Source organism: Salvelinus alpinus, chromosome 25, assembly GCF_045679555.1.
Source record: "Salvelinus alpinus chromosome 25, SLU_Salpinus.1, whole genome shotgun sequence".
NCBI lineage: Eukaryota > Metazoa > Chordata > Actinopteri > Salmoniformes > Salmonidae > Salvelinus > Salvelinus alpinus.
The window spans coordinates 3,401,896-3,416,150 of NC_092110.1; the positions used below are offsets into that span (position 1 = coordinate 3,401,896).

Genomic DNA, 14,255 nt, shown 5'->3' on the forward strand with positions numbered 1-14,255 from the left:
TGTCAAATTGGTTGTTGATGATTACTAGACAACCATTCTCAAGTCTTGCCATATATTTTCAAGTAGATTAAAGTCCAAACTGTAACTTGGAACATTACCCCTCTTCTTGGTAAGCAACACCAGTGTAGATTTAAAATCACATTTTATTTGGCACATGTGCCGAATACAACAGGTGTAGACCTTACCGTGAAATGCTTACTTACAAGCCCTTAAACAACAATGCAGTTTTATGAAAATTTAAGAGTTAAGAAAACATTTATTAAATATTAATTATAAATGTTTGTAGGCCTAAGTAGTAAAATTGTATCTATGATCGCATGCTATCCATTCATGTTTTTGTATGTTCTATTTGTATCTGAAAATTAACCAATGATATCAAGCCACACCCGGCCATGATTAGACACCTGTTAATGCAAATAGTCCAGGTATCCATTTGATTAACTGTTCAGCAGTCCTATGGCTAGGGGGTAGAAGCTGTTAAAGAGCCTTTTGGACATAGACATGCCGCTTGCCGTGCGGTAGCAGAGAGAACAGTCTATGACTAGGGGGGATGGAGTCTTAGACAATTTTTAGGGCCTTCCTCTGACACTGCCTGGTATAGAGGTCCTGGATGGCAGGAAGCTTGGCCCCAGTGATGTACTGGGCCGTACGCACACCCTCTGTAGGGCGTTGCGGTCGAGAGCAGTTGCCATACTAGGCGGTGATGCAACCATTCAGGAAGCTCTCGATTGTGCAGCTGCAGAACATTGGGAGGATCTGAGGACCCAGTCAGTCTCCTGAGTGGGAATAGGTGTTGTCATGCCCTCATCAAAACTGTCTTGGTGTGTTGGGACCATGATAGTTTGTTGGCGATCTGGACACCAAGGAACTTAAAACTCTCGACCTGCTCCACTACAGCCCTGTCGATGTGAATCGGGGCGTGCACTGCCCTCCTTTTCCTGTAGTCCACGATCATCTCCTTCGTCTTCATCACATTGAGGGAGAGGTTGTTGTCCTGGCACCACACTGCCAGGTCTCTGACCTCCCTATAGGCTGTCTCATCGTTGTCGGTAATCAGGCCTACCATCGTTGTGTCGTCGGCAAACTTAATGATGGTGTTGGAGTCCTGCTTGGCCACGCAGTCGTGGGTGAACAGGGAGTACAGGGGGGCACTAAGTACTCACTCCTGAGGGGTCCCTGTGTTTTGGATCAGCGTGGCAGATGTGTTGTTGCCTACCACCTGGGGGCAGCCCGTCAAGAAGTCCAGGATCCAGTAGCAGAGGGAGGTGTTTAGTCCCAGGGTCTTTAGCTTCGTGATGAGCTTTGAGGGCACAATAGTGTTGAACGCTGAGCTGTAGTCAATTAACAGCATTCTCATGTAGGTGTTTATTTTGTACAGGTGGGAAAGGGCAGTGTGGAGTGCTATAAAGATTGCGTCATCTGTGGATCTGTTGGGGCGGTATTCAAATTGGAGTGGGTCTAGGGTTTCCAGGATGATGGTGTTGTTGTGAGCCATGACCAGCCTTTCAAAGCACTTCATGGTTACAAACGTGAGTGCTACAGGTCGGTAGTTATTTAGGCAGGTTACCTTGGCGTTCTTGGGCACAGGGACTATGGTGGTCTGCTAGAAACATGTAGGTATTACAGACTCGGTCAGGGACAGGTTGAAAATGTCAGTGAAGACACTTGCCAGTTGGTCAGCGCATGCTCTGAGTACACGTCCTGGTAATCTGTCTGGTCTTGCGGCCTTGTGAATGTTGACCTTTTAAAAAGGTCTTACTCACATCGGCTACGGAGAGCGTGATCACACAGTCGTCCGCAACAGCTGGTGCTCTCATGCATGCATCAGTGTTGCTTGCCTCGAAGCGCGCATAGAAGTAATTTAGCTCGTCTGGTAGGCTCGTGTCACTAGGTAGCTCACGGCTGTGCTTACCTTTGTAGTCCGTAATAGTTTGCAAGCTCTGCCACATCTGACAAGCGTCAGAGCCGGTGTAGTAGGATTCAATCTTAGTCCTGTATTGACCCTTTGCCTGTTTAATGGTTCATCGGAGGGCATAGCGGGATTTCTTATAAGCGTCTGGGTTAAGAGTCCCACTCCTTGAAAGCGGCAGCTCTAGCCTTTAGCTCAGTGCGGATGTTGCCTGTAATCCATGGCTTCTGGTTGGGATATGTACGTACGGTCACTGTGGGGACGACGTCATCAATGCACTTATGATGAAGCCGGTGGCTGATTTGGTATACTCCTCAATGCCATCGGATGAATCCCAGGAACATATTCCAGTCTGTGCTAGCAAAACAGTCCTGTAGCTTAGCATCTGCGTCATCTGACCACTTCCATATTGAGCGAGTCACTGGTACTTCCTGCTTTAGTTTTTGCTTGTAAACAGGAATTAGTAGGATATAATTCTGGTCAGATTTCCCAAATGGAGGGCGAGGGAAACTTTGTATGCGTCTCTGTGTGGAGTAAAGGTAGTCTAGTTTTTCCCCTCTGGTTGCACATGTGACATGCTGGTAGAAATTAGGTAAAACTGATTTAAGTTTTCCTTTATTAAAGTCCCCAGCTACGAGGAGCGCCGCCTCTGGATGAGCATTTTGTTGTTTGCTTACGGCCTTATACAGCTCATTGAGTGCGGTGTTAGTTCCAGCATCGGTTTGTGGTGGTAAATAGACAGCTACGAAAAATATATGGTAAATAGTGTGGCCTACAGCTTATTATGAGGTACTCTACCTCAGGCGAGAAAAACCTCAAGACTTCTTTAATTTTAGATTTTGCGCACCAGCTGTTATTGACAAATAGACACAGACCACCACTCCTCCTCTTACTGGAGGTAGCTGTTCGGTCTTGCCGATGCACGGAAGACCCAGCCAACTATATATTATCCATGTCATCATTCCGCCACAAGTCCTTTTGTGCTTTAAGTCTGTTTTTAACGAACCACAATTATTTAACCAAATTAAAAGCCCCCCCCCAGAAGAAGTTGCTGCCACTTTTTCGACGTAATTTCCTGTCCTAGAGATGAAATGCACGTTTAGGTTACTTATATATATTCACAAATTGGGTGTGGGAATTTCCAACAGCATGCTAACCTTATCTAGCTAGCTAATGTTGTTGAGGTCTTTTTTACTACACCGTATTCCAAATATTAGCCAGCTGGCTCGATGGCTGGATTTGTCATAAGCATTAGGAAAAACGTTGCCACAGATGGTAACCACTGAAGTGTTTGACTTCACCATCTATTGCTATCGCCAAAGTTTAGCCATCTTCCATAAATTGCAGCTGCGAATCCACCATAGAAATACTTGAATAAGATGGAGCTCTGGTAATACGGATAACTATTGAAAGTCAGCTGATGTGCTTTATTCTACATTATAATAGACAGTTCAACATTTGGTAGGCTGTTGGCAGGCTTCAGCAAAGCCAAGTTGGTTTCTACTATTATAATATTTAAAACTTATTTTTAAGATACATACCAACGGAGTTCAACAATTCCCAGAGAACTATAAAGTCTGTTTTGGATGTGAAGTTTATGAAATCACCAGGAGAACGTTACTCTTCAACACATACTGAACCTGCTAGACATGAGGCACAGGTACATTCTCAGGAGACACTGATGACGGAACACAAAAAAACGACTACTTCTCAAAGTCTGAACCTCGCGCCGCTATCTACAAAACCATGAAAGAGATCAGAAACTAAAAAGGCAAGGGTGGGCTGTGCCGCCTCGGTCTCTGACAACAGAAGATTGACTCCAGTTAATCTCTTTCCAATGACGGAGGAAAACTAGTCTCACATTGCCAGAAATTGCAAAAAGAAATTGTGGCCTGCTGGAGGTCATTTTGCAGCGCTCTGGCAGTGCTCCTCCTTGCGCAAAGGCGGAGGTAGCGGTCCTGCTGCTGGGTTGTTGCCCTCCTCCAGCCTCCTCCACGTCTCCTGATGTACTGGCATGTCTCCTGGTAGCGCCTCCATGCTCTGGACACTACGCTGACAGACACAGCAAACCTTCTTGCCACAGCTCGCATTGATGTGCCATCCTGGATGAGCTGCACTACCTGAGCCACTTGTGTGGGTTGTAGACTCCGTCTCATGCTACCATTAGAGTGAGAGCACCGCCAGCATTCAAAAGTGACCAAAACATCAGCCAGGAAGCATAGGAACTGAGAAGTGGTCTGTGGTCACCACCTGCAGAATCACTCCTTTATTGGGGGTGTCTTGCTAATTGCCTATAATTTCCACCTTTTGTCTATTCCATTTGCACAACAGCATGTGAAATTTATTGTCAATCAGTGTTGCTTCCTAAGTGGACAGTTTGATTTCACAGAAGTGTGATTGCCTTGGAGTTACATTGTGTTGTTTAAGTGTTCCCTTTATTTTTTTGAGCAGTGTATTCTTTTGGGGGGGAGGAACCTGATCTTCTCGTCTTGTTTCATGTACACGGTTTCCTAGTAACCTTTGTGAAGTAATTATACACTTTTGAAGGACTGTAAATGTAGACCATCAGGTTTACTCTGAGGTCTATATGGGGTCGCTCAGGGGAATAGTACCACTGCCTTAAGTTAACTGATGCAGTCAAATGAGTCAACACTATGCCAGTTTAGTTTAACAACATACTGTATTATTGTCATTATATTACAAACAGGGTTGTCAGACTAGATTAAAACAACAATATATACAGTACATGTATAGGTATCTGACAATTACTAGCCTAGATAGTGACTGACATGAATTAGTATAAAAAACAAATGTAAAATAAACTTCATACACTGACATAAACAACTGTTCAGTCTGGAGTATATTTACAGCATACTGTGTGTTCAGACTAAGCGATACTGCTGGTCTTTTTAATGGTCACTAAGGCTGTGTGTACTGGGGTCTCCAGGAGTAGGGCGTGGTTCTTCTTCCATTGTGGAGAACTGGCCAGCGCGATGTCTACACACACACATCAAATCAAACTTTATTGGTCACATACACATGGTTAGCAGATGTTAATGCGAGTGTGGCGAAATGCTTCACTCGCATCAAGCAAGGTATCAATCATTTTACAGAAGCAACAGGCATGCACATGGCTAAAGATAACATTCTCCAGAAAAGCATAGTACATATTGTCCTGTGTTGTATCAACAACAACCCTTAAAAGGTAATTAAATATTAAGTATCTAGATGGTATTTATGAATTCTACCTTCAGACTATGTTGACCCGGTTGGGCAGGCATCGTGTGTGGTCGGCATACTCCAGTGTACACAGTGCAGCCCCGGCTTTCTCTCCTGGTATAGTGAACATCAGCACCAGTATAGTATAAAGAGTATTACTCTCCATCACCTGAACAGAGCTATGAAGCTCCTGGAAGCAGACAGGGAAAAGGGGGAGAAGACTGGTCTGAGCGATGGTGTATACATTTTGTCTATAGGAGCTTTCAGAGCAAGGATCTCAAAATGCCATGAAAAACAAATAGCATGATCTAACATACTGTATACAGCCATTATCACAACAAAAGTTTCTTATACTATATTATTCAAAGACTATTACACCTCTCTTACATTAAGCAGACAAACGCATATTTTTACTTCTGCAAAAGACAAATAACATGAATATTCTATTTCAGATATCAATGTGGATGGCTGGTACTCTGATACCTTGATGAGGTGCAGCTGCTGCTTGCGGCCAACGTAGGCATTGAGATATTGGCTGAGGGTATACAGGAAAGCCCTGACGTCTGTCTGCATGTTGCTCTGCTTGACCAGCCTCTCCAGGGGGATGAATGGAGGGATGTTGTGGCGACAAATTCTCAGATTAGACCCCAGGTTCATCTCCAGGTTATATGTCTCAAGGTAGACGCCTATATCATACCCACCTGAGAAAGACAACGAAGGCAAAAGAGGTGTGGATAGATGGTTGGTGATAATGTCTAAACCAGTGGTTCCCAACCCTTTTCAATTACCGTACCACCAACTGAATTTTGCTATGCCTGGAGTAGCCCTGAAGTACCCCCTCGTGTACATTTTACCAGTAGGTCTATGGTAACGAGTCGTTTGTTGTCACTGGCTATATCGTAAAAATTCATGAAAACAAAAATGCTTTTTTGGTCTTAATTTAAGGGTAGGCATAAGGTTAGCAGTGTGGTTAAGGTTAGGTTTAATTTTGATTTATTATGATTTTTGAAGATAAATTGTACAAATAAGCAGGGTTTAGTGACCATAATCATGACTCTGTGGCTGTGATAACTAGTGACGACCTAAGTCTTAAGTACCCCCTGTGGATAGGCCAAGTTGGGAACCAATGGTCTAAACTAAAGAAGCGATATACAACACACACACACACACACACACACACAAATAGATTGTTGATCAAGTTTGGATTATAGGTACCGATAAGGTGGTGACCATGAAGCAGGTCCTGCAGTTGTGTGTGTCTGGCCATCAACAGCAGAAGTCGTGAGTTCTCTGAGCCATCCTCCAGGTCATCCTCATCCCTCTCACATGGAACACCTGTTTTGTCCAGTAGAGTTCTCAGCTTCTGGAGGGACTAGAAAGAAATACATAATGTTGAACTACTGTAAGAGCTCTAAGCAGCAGCCTACAACCACACATTGACTTCTCAGATACATCTGCTGCACCCTCTATGTTAACCTTGGTTTTAAGTAGCATCAAACAGGTTTGCAAAATTTTAAACACCTCCACATAATAGTATGTTTAAAGGACGTCACACTGCTTTCTTAGCGACTACCGCTTCCCCCGATTCAGTTCATACCGAGGGTCGAATTCAGGACCTCTGCCTCGCAAACACACGTGACCGCCCTCCTGAAGCGTCAAGTGGGGACACTTCAGTCTGCGGAGTGAGTTTCACAGATGCCCATCTGCTATATAAGCATCCATTGATTCAGACCACAACTGATAGGTAATGTGACATCCGTATAATTGATCTCAGAAAATGAACTAGCTAACTTACTTAGTGTATTTGCTTTTATTTAAACTTTTAACTGGTCTTTTAGCGAGGAGTTCCTGTGGTGTTGCATTCAGCTCTTCCTCGCGACTAATCTGCCGGAATTCCTGCTGCTTCACTGCCAAGTTGTTCGCTTCCATTTCCAATATGTTCAAGTACCCCAAAACATCTGTGGAAATAAAAGATTTGGATAATACATTTTATACCATGGCATTGTTGAATACTCGTTTCTGATTGGTTTGAAGGGCATTCTAGCGCATGCATTATTTCCCTATAAACGCACCTGCAAGTAGAATTCAATGGCTATAGTGCTTACATGTTCCATGTTTGAGCTGCTTTTGAAAGCAAAAGTCAAATTAAAAACATTATTGGCATAGCTAAATTCGATTTTAATTTATAGCAAGTGTGTTCGTAAATTCATCAGTTATTCTGCGCTCTGCCACACTCGTATGAGTGCTCTGAAATCGGAATAGATAGCCAGAGTGAATTTACGAACACACCCCTAGTAAACTTGCTAACTAGCTACTTCAGTGGATGTTGAATACATTTCTAGCGGTACATTTGTTAAATTATGGACATGGTATAAAAGGGATAATCAACTCGGCGCTCTATGCGTTCTCTGGAAAATAATAAAACTCTGTGGAAGGGTATGCTGCGTTCAAAACTGGGAACAGGTCGTAAGGCCGAAGCTCTAGAAAGAACACCGAGTTGGATGACCATATCGATTTTTCCCAGTCGGAGTTTGTTTTTTCAGAGTTTCCAGTTGTTTTAAACGCACTGAATAATTCCCAGTTGTTTTTATAACAAACTAGGAAGATAAATGACGCACATTTGACACAACTGTATTCAAACATGAAAACTGTATAAACTATTAATAATGCACACGCAGTTATGTTAGCTTCCTGGTTTGGCTAGCTAGCTAAAGTTACCTTTTCACGGCTCGTCCATTGTGTCCGCCGTGTGAGATAACACGTTAGCTAGCTATGGTAACGTTAGTTTTTTTTAATTTTATTCAGCCATTGTTGGATATGCGTTAGCGAATGGCAATATAAAAAAACACAAATTAAGTGCATTAGCGATATCTAACGCTAACACATTAATGCGCCTTGGATAATTTCAATTTGGCGGCTAGATTTCCTCCACCCGGAAGAAAATCAAAACAAAGCTAAATTGAGTACCAACAAAAAAATGTTTATAACTAAACCAAGATAGACAACAGCCTGTCTCTTCCAATGTGGGCAGAACAAGCAAGGAGGCGGGCAGAGCCAACAACGAGCTAGCGCGATCCTATTGGCGCGTTCAAGCATCATCTGCATATTTCCGTGAGGGAACGCCTTTTCTGTTAAGTGCGCGTGTGCAATAAGACAATTCGCCTTTGCAGTCCTAAACGCGATTTTTTTTTTTACATTTCAACGGGTAAAGTATACAAACCGTAGTTCACTCTGTTCATAACATATTGTAGTTTGGGGAATAGACAACTGTATTGAGATCAAATGTTTCATCGATGAGAAAATGTGCAGAATGTAGGCCAAAATCCATCTTCTCCCACTGCCCGCCAGTGGTGTCCCTCTCACTACCATATTTGGAATTGAGTGGAAACGCCAGGCGGATGCTTCACATTTATACATCCAGTGAAATATCTGCCTCGTTGTTCTATCTGTGGTACCACCGAATATTTAACACAGAATCAGTGCGTTCGACTACCCATACTAACATAGTGTATACTACATACTTAATGAGTATATACTACATACTATTAGTTAATTTTAGTATACTGTAAACGAACGGTATGGTTTCAGTTGAGCGTACTAGCGCTTCGCCTGTCTACTGAAAGTTGATGCTGTTTTTATGCAATCTCTTACTAGCTTGTTAGCATAACAAATTACTAGTTAGACATTTTACGATGTCTGGTGTCTTTGTAAATTCAGTCTGGTGTGCCAGAGTCAGATTGTCAGTTCATAAATTCAGAGAGCTTTGCTCTTGGATGCTCTGGCCGAGGAGTAGGGTTGCAGGTAACCTAGTGGTTAGAGCGTTGGGCCGGTAACCGTAAAGGTTGCTAGATCGAGTCCCCGAGCTGACAAGGTAAAAATGTGTAATTCTGCCCCTGAGCAAGGCAGCTAAACCCACTGTTCAGAGGCCGTCATTGTAAATAAGAATTTGTTCTTAACTGACTTGCCTAAAAGGTTAAATACAATCCAGTGGTCAAGCACTCAAGCTAACGTTGGCTAGCTACTTCCAGACACAAATGAGAGAACACCTCATTCTGACCATTTTTCTTGCCCTAGCAGAGCTGGTTAGGCTGTTTTCATGTTATCCATTGTGTTGGTGACTGTAACTGTGCTGCTGGCAACAGGCCATATTCAACAGGTGTTGAGCATTTGTAAATTCATCAGTTATTCTGCGCTCTGGCACTCAGAAGAGAGTGCTCTGAAATTGAAGTAGAAATCCAGAATTAACAATGTCCATATTCAGACCCTTTGCTGTGAAACTCAAAATTGAGCTCAGGTGTATCCTGTTTCCATTGATCATTCTTGAGATGTTTCAATAACTTGATTTGAGTCAAACTATGGTAAATTCAATTGATTGGACATGATTTGGAAAGGCACACACCTGTCTATATAAGGTCCCACAGTTGACAGTGTATGTCAGAGCAAAAACCAAGCAATGAGGTTAAAGGAATTGTCTGTAGAGCTCCGAGACAGGATTGTGTCGAGGCACAGATAAGGGGAAGGGTACCAAAGCATTTCTGCAGCATTGAAAGTCTCCAAGAACACAGTGGGCTCCATCATTCTTAAATGGAAGAAGTTTGGAACCCCCAAGACTCTTCCTAGAGCTAGCCGCCCAGCCAAACTGAGCAATCGGGGGAGAAGCCCCTTGGTCAGGGAGGTGACCAAGAACCTGATGGTCACTCTGACAGAGCTCCAGTGTTCCTCTGGAGATGGGAGAACCTTCCAGAATGACAACCATCTCTGCAGCACTCCACCAATCAGGTCTTTCTGGTAGTGTGGCCAGACGGAAGCCACTCCTCAGTAAAAGGCACATGATAGCTCGCTTGGAGTTTGCCTAAAGACTCGCAGACCATGAGAAATAAGATTCTCTGGTCTGATGAAACCAATATTGAACTCTTTGGCCTGAATGCCAAGATTCACGTCTGGAGGAAACCTCTTGTTCTGGGATAGATTTGCACTTTTAACACCAAAGTACATTCATCTCTAGGAGACAGAACGTGTCTCCTTCCTGAGCGCAGTATGACGGCTGAGTGGTCCCATGGTGTTTATACTTGCGTACTATTGTTCGTACAGATGAACGTGCTACCTTCAGGCGTTTGGAAATTGCTCCCAAGGATAAACCAGACTTGTGGAGGTCCACCATTTCTTTTCTGAAGTCTTGGCTGATTTCTTTTGATTTTCCCATGATGTGAAGCAAAGAGGCACTGAGTTTGAAGGTAGGCCTTGAAATACATCCACAGGTACACCTCCAATTGACTCAAATGATGTCAATTAGCCTATCAGAGCTTCTAAAGCCATGACATAATTTTCGGTATTTTTCCAAGCTGTTTAAAGGCACAGTCAACTTAGTGTATGTAAACTTCTGACCCACTAGAATGGTGATACAGTGAATTATAAGTGAAATAATCTGTCTGTAAACAATTGTTGGAAAAATTACTTGTGTCATGCACAAAGTAGATGTCCTAACCGACTTGCCAAAACTATAGTTTGTTAACAAGAAATTTGTGGAGTGGTTGAAAAACGAGTTTTAATGACGCCAACCTAAGTGTATGTAAACTTCCGACTTCAACTGTATATATTAGTGTAGTTTTAGTTATAAAAATTGTTTGCGAATGCGCCTAACGTTCGCAATTAGCGCTAACTAGCTAATGTTAAATATCCCTGCCCTCTGACTTTTTTTATTTTTATTTATTTCACCTTTATTTAACCAGGTAGGCTAGTTGAGAACAAGTTCTCATTTACAACTGCAACCTGGGCAAGATAAAGCATAGCAGTGTGAACAGAGAACAACACAGAGTTACACATGGAGTAAACAATAAACAAGTCAATAACACAGTAGGGGGGGAAAAATGAGTCTATATACATTATGTGCAAAAGGCATGAGGAGGTAGGCAATAAATAGGCCATAGGAGCGAATAATTACAATTAACACTGGAGTGATAAATCATCAGATGATCATGTGCAAGTAGAGATACTGGTGTGCAAAAGAGCAGAAAAGTAAATAAATAAAAACAGTAAGGGGATGAGGTAGGTAAATTGGGTGGGCTGTTTACAGTTGGGACTATGTACAGCTGCAGCGATCGGTTAGCTGCTCAGATAGCAGATGTTTAAAGTTGGCGAGGGAAATAAAAGTCTCCAACTTCAGCGATTTTTGCATTTCGTTCCAGTCACAGGCAGCAGAGAACTGGAAGGAAAGGCGGCCAAATGAGGTGTTGACTTTTGGGATGATCAGTGAGATATACCTGCTGGAGCGCGTGCTACGGGTGGGTGTTGTTATCGTGACCAGTGAACTGAGATAAGGCGGAGCTTTACCTAGCATGGACTTATAGATGACCTGGAGCCAGTGGGTCTGGCAACGAATATGTAGCGAGGACTAGCCGACTAGAGCATACAGGTCGCAGTGGTGGGTGGTATTTACATTTAAGTCATTTAGCAGACGCTCTTATCCAGAGCGACTTACAAATTGGTATAAGGTGTTTTAGTAACAAAACGGATGGCACTATGATAAACTGCATCTAGTTTGCTGAGTAGAGTATTGGAAGCTATTTTGTAGATGACATCGCCGAAGTCGAGGATCGGTAGGATAGTCAGTTTTACTAGGGTAAGTTTGGCGGCGTGACTAGTTAGCATGTCACCGTCCGTGGCTCTGGAGAAAAGCCTTACTACACAAACTATGAGCTAACGTAACTAGGTAGCTAAACGTCAGATAAATACTCCTGCCCTGCTGGGATAACATTAGCTAGCATCTCACCACGTGGAAAAGTGACTACACGAACGGTGAGCTAACATTAACTAGCTGGCTAACTAGCGCTCAAAGGACTTATGGGCTCAATGTTTTCCAATACAAACCATAAACATGACTAATCAAATGACCTGTGAAGTCAGTTATACATGTCAGCAGGGATGGAAATTAAGCTAGCCCGAGTCTAGTACCTTTCAGTCTGGACTAGTAGACAATATGCCAAACCAGCCTGACACAGCAAACATTGCATGCCACCGATTTAGGAACTGAATGTAGAAATTGTGGTCTGCTGGTCAGTGCCTAAAATCTTTATGTTTACATCCCTGCACATCAGTCCCTTTCAGACGATCCCCCTATCACTGTTAGCCTTGAGGTCACTGAGGAGGACCGAGAGTTTTACCTTTCCTCTTGAGAATTTGAGTCAGAAGTACAGTCGCATAACTCATCGCAATGCTTCACCTCTTCTGGCAAATAGTACCCTAAACTGTCCTGATTATTTAGTTGAGCATTCCAGATAATTCCTCCATCCCAGCAGAAATGTCCCATCCACATAGTAGGACTTTAGATGTGCAGATAGACCAAAGCCCAGTCTATTTTACTGTTACTGTAGTCAAGTTGTTGGGTTATGGTATTTAAATATAGATATACCATTTCAGTAATCAACATGGCTAGCTAGTAAATGTAACTATTTTTGGTGGTCTTTCAGACGGGCGAACCTGAAACCGAGTGACAATGCTCAGGTCTGCAGTTGCCATTTTCCGTTGGGTAAGAGAAATGGCCCTGTATTTACCAGAAAAGGAAGCTCCACACAACAAAGGGGGTAAGCAATAATTTAAACATCAGATATATACATTTCTGCGATAAAATGCAATGTGAATTGTTTTACTGAATGAAACTGGGGAGATGCACTCAGACCAGCCTTTGTGATTTAACTTATGAACAGGCAGGAATGACCGGGGCTTTCAGCAAGTAAGACACGGGGTAAGATATAATTTGAACATCACAGATATAAATTCCCAATGTGCCCATGATACAGTTAACTACATTACTTTAGTTGGCTGCTTTGAGCAAAACATATGTTATATAACCTATTCTGGGAGCCTAATTTTTGTGTATGAACTATGTGTAATATTTTTGGGTCCATAGCCTTCCCTGAAAACAGGTACTGACAGGAGGCACGACTAGAACACTGATCCAGTGTACCCTCAAATAAAGGTAAGAACGGAAACTGACTTGTGCAAAAACAATTTACAAGATATTTACAGATGTTCACTGTTGCAGTTGACAAACTCTAATCCAGCAATATAAATCTGCCAGAGGTTGTCATGCTGGATGGGGATGAAGCAAGTGTCCCTTCCAGAGATGTGGAGCTGCCCTTGGACCTGGTGCCAGTAAGGATAGTCTTCACTGAGCCTGTAAGACCCTCCCTCCTCCTGGATATAAAAATCATTCAACTTCACTGCCTCTTCAACGGTAAGGTCCCTTGCACCATATGGACACTTGACCTCCACCACTGCTGTGGTGCCCATCAGACCATCCGGTGAGGCACCCAGGATCCCAGACCATGTGACCCAAAGTCCTGACTCCTGCACATCCATCCTTGTAGCCATATTGAATGCCTTGATGCCCTCCTCTTCTTTATCGGTGCCCCACTTTGCAGACAACACCCCATCTAATGACTAAACACCTTGAAATCAAATCAAATTTTATTGGTCACATACACATGGTTAGCAGATGTTATTGCAAGTGTAGCGAAATGCATTTGTTGTAAGAAATGTGCTATATAAATAGTTTGATTTGATTGATGACATTAGTTTTAGAATATTAATAAACTGTCATTTTCACATGAGAACAAACGCAGTTTTTCCATAAACTTTGAATTGACACCTTGGATTTTATCACTTGACATCAATCATATAGTGGGAAGGATTCTATAAATCAAGACTGAATGCATTTACCACTCTGAATAAATAAATGCTGTGCCTTTTGAAGATTTGTCTCGTCATGAAACTACAATACAGGCTGGATGTCTAAAAGTCAATTTTTTGAATGTGAATAGATTTTTAGATTTATTTTCAATGACATTCCAGAACTGAGTAATCACTCATCGAAGTCTGGTATCCGGGTATTCAATAATTGATTAAGTGGCTCTTTTATTTTAGAATGTTGACAGATGTGTAGAAAACATTGTATTGCTAAGATGCTCAAACTTAATTTAATAGCTACACTCACCGACACAGGATACACTTCATCCCTCATGCTGGCCCTGACGAAACTGGTTAATCGCCCTTCACTATAGCTGCACTTCTCAAAATGGCCAGACTTCTAGTGGTCTTCTCCCCTTTTAATGCTCTTATGCTCACCCTT

At 42.6% G+C, this 14,255-nt stretch overlaps 1 long non-coding RNA gene and 1 pseudogene across 1 annotated transcript; both read right to left on the reverse strand.

Annotated features, from left to right (window-relative positions):
• Window positions 1-4,570: 4,570 nt before the first annotated feature.
• LOC139553187 (centromere protein O-like) lies at window positions 4,571-6,835 on the reverse strand (annotated as a pseudogene).
• A 5,869-nt stretch (window positions 6,836-12,704) lies between these two features.
• On the reverse strand, window positions 12,705-14,216 carry LOC139553188 (uncharacterized). The gene is made up of 2 exons (XR_011670612.1): window positions 14,121-14,216; window positions 12,705-13,575 (listed from the first exon to the last, which is right to left on the reverse strand). It is a non-coding gene; the product is annotated as an uncharacterized lncRNA (long non-coding RNA).
• Between the last annotated feature and the right edge of the window lie 39 nt (window positions 14,217-14,255).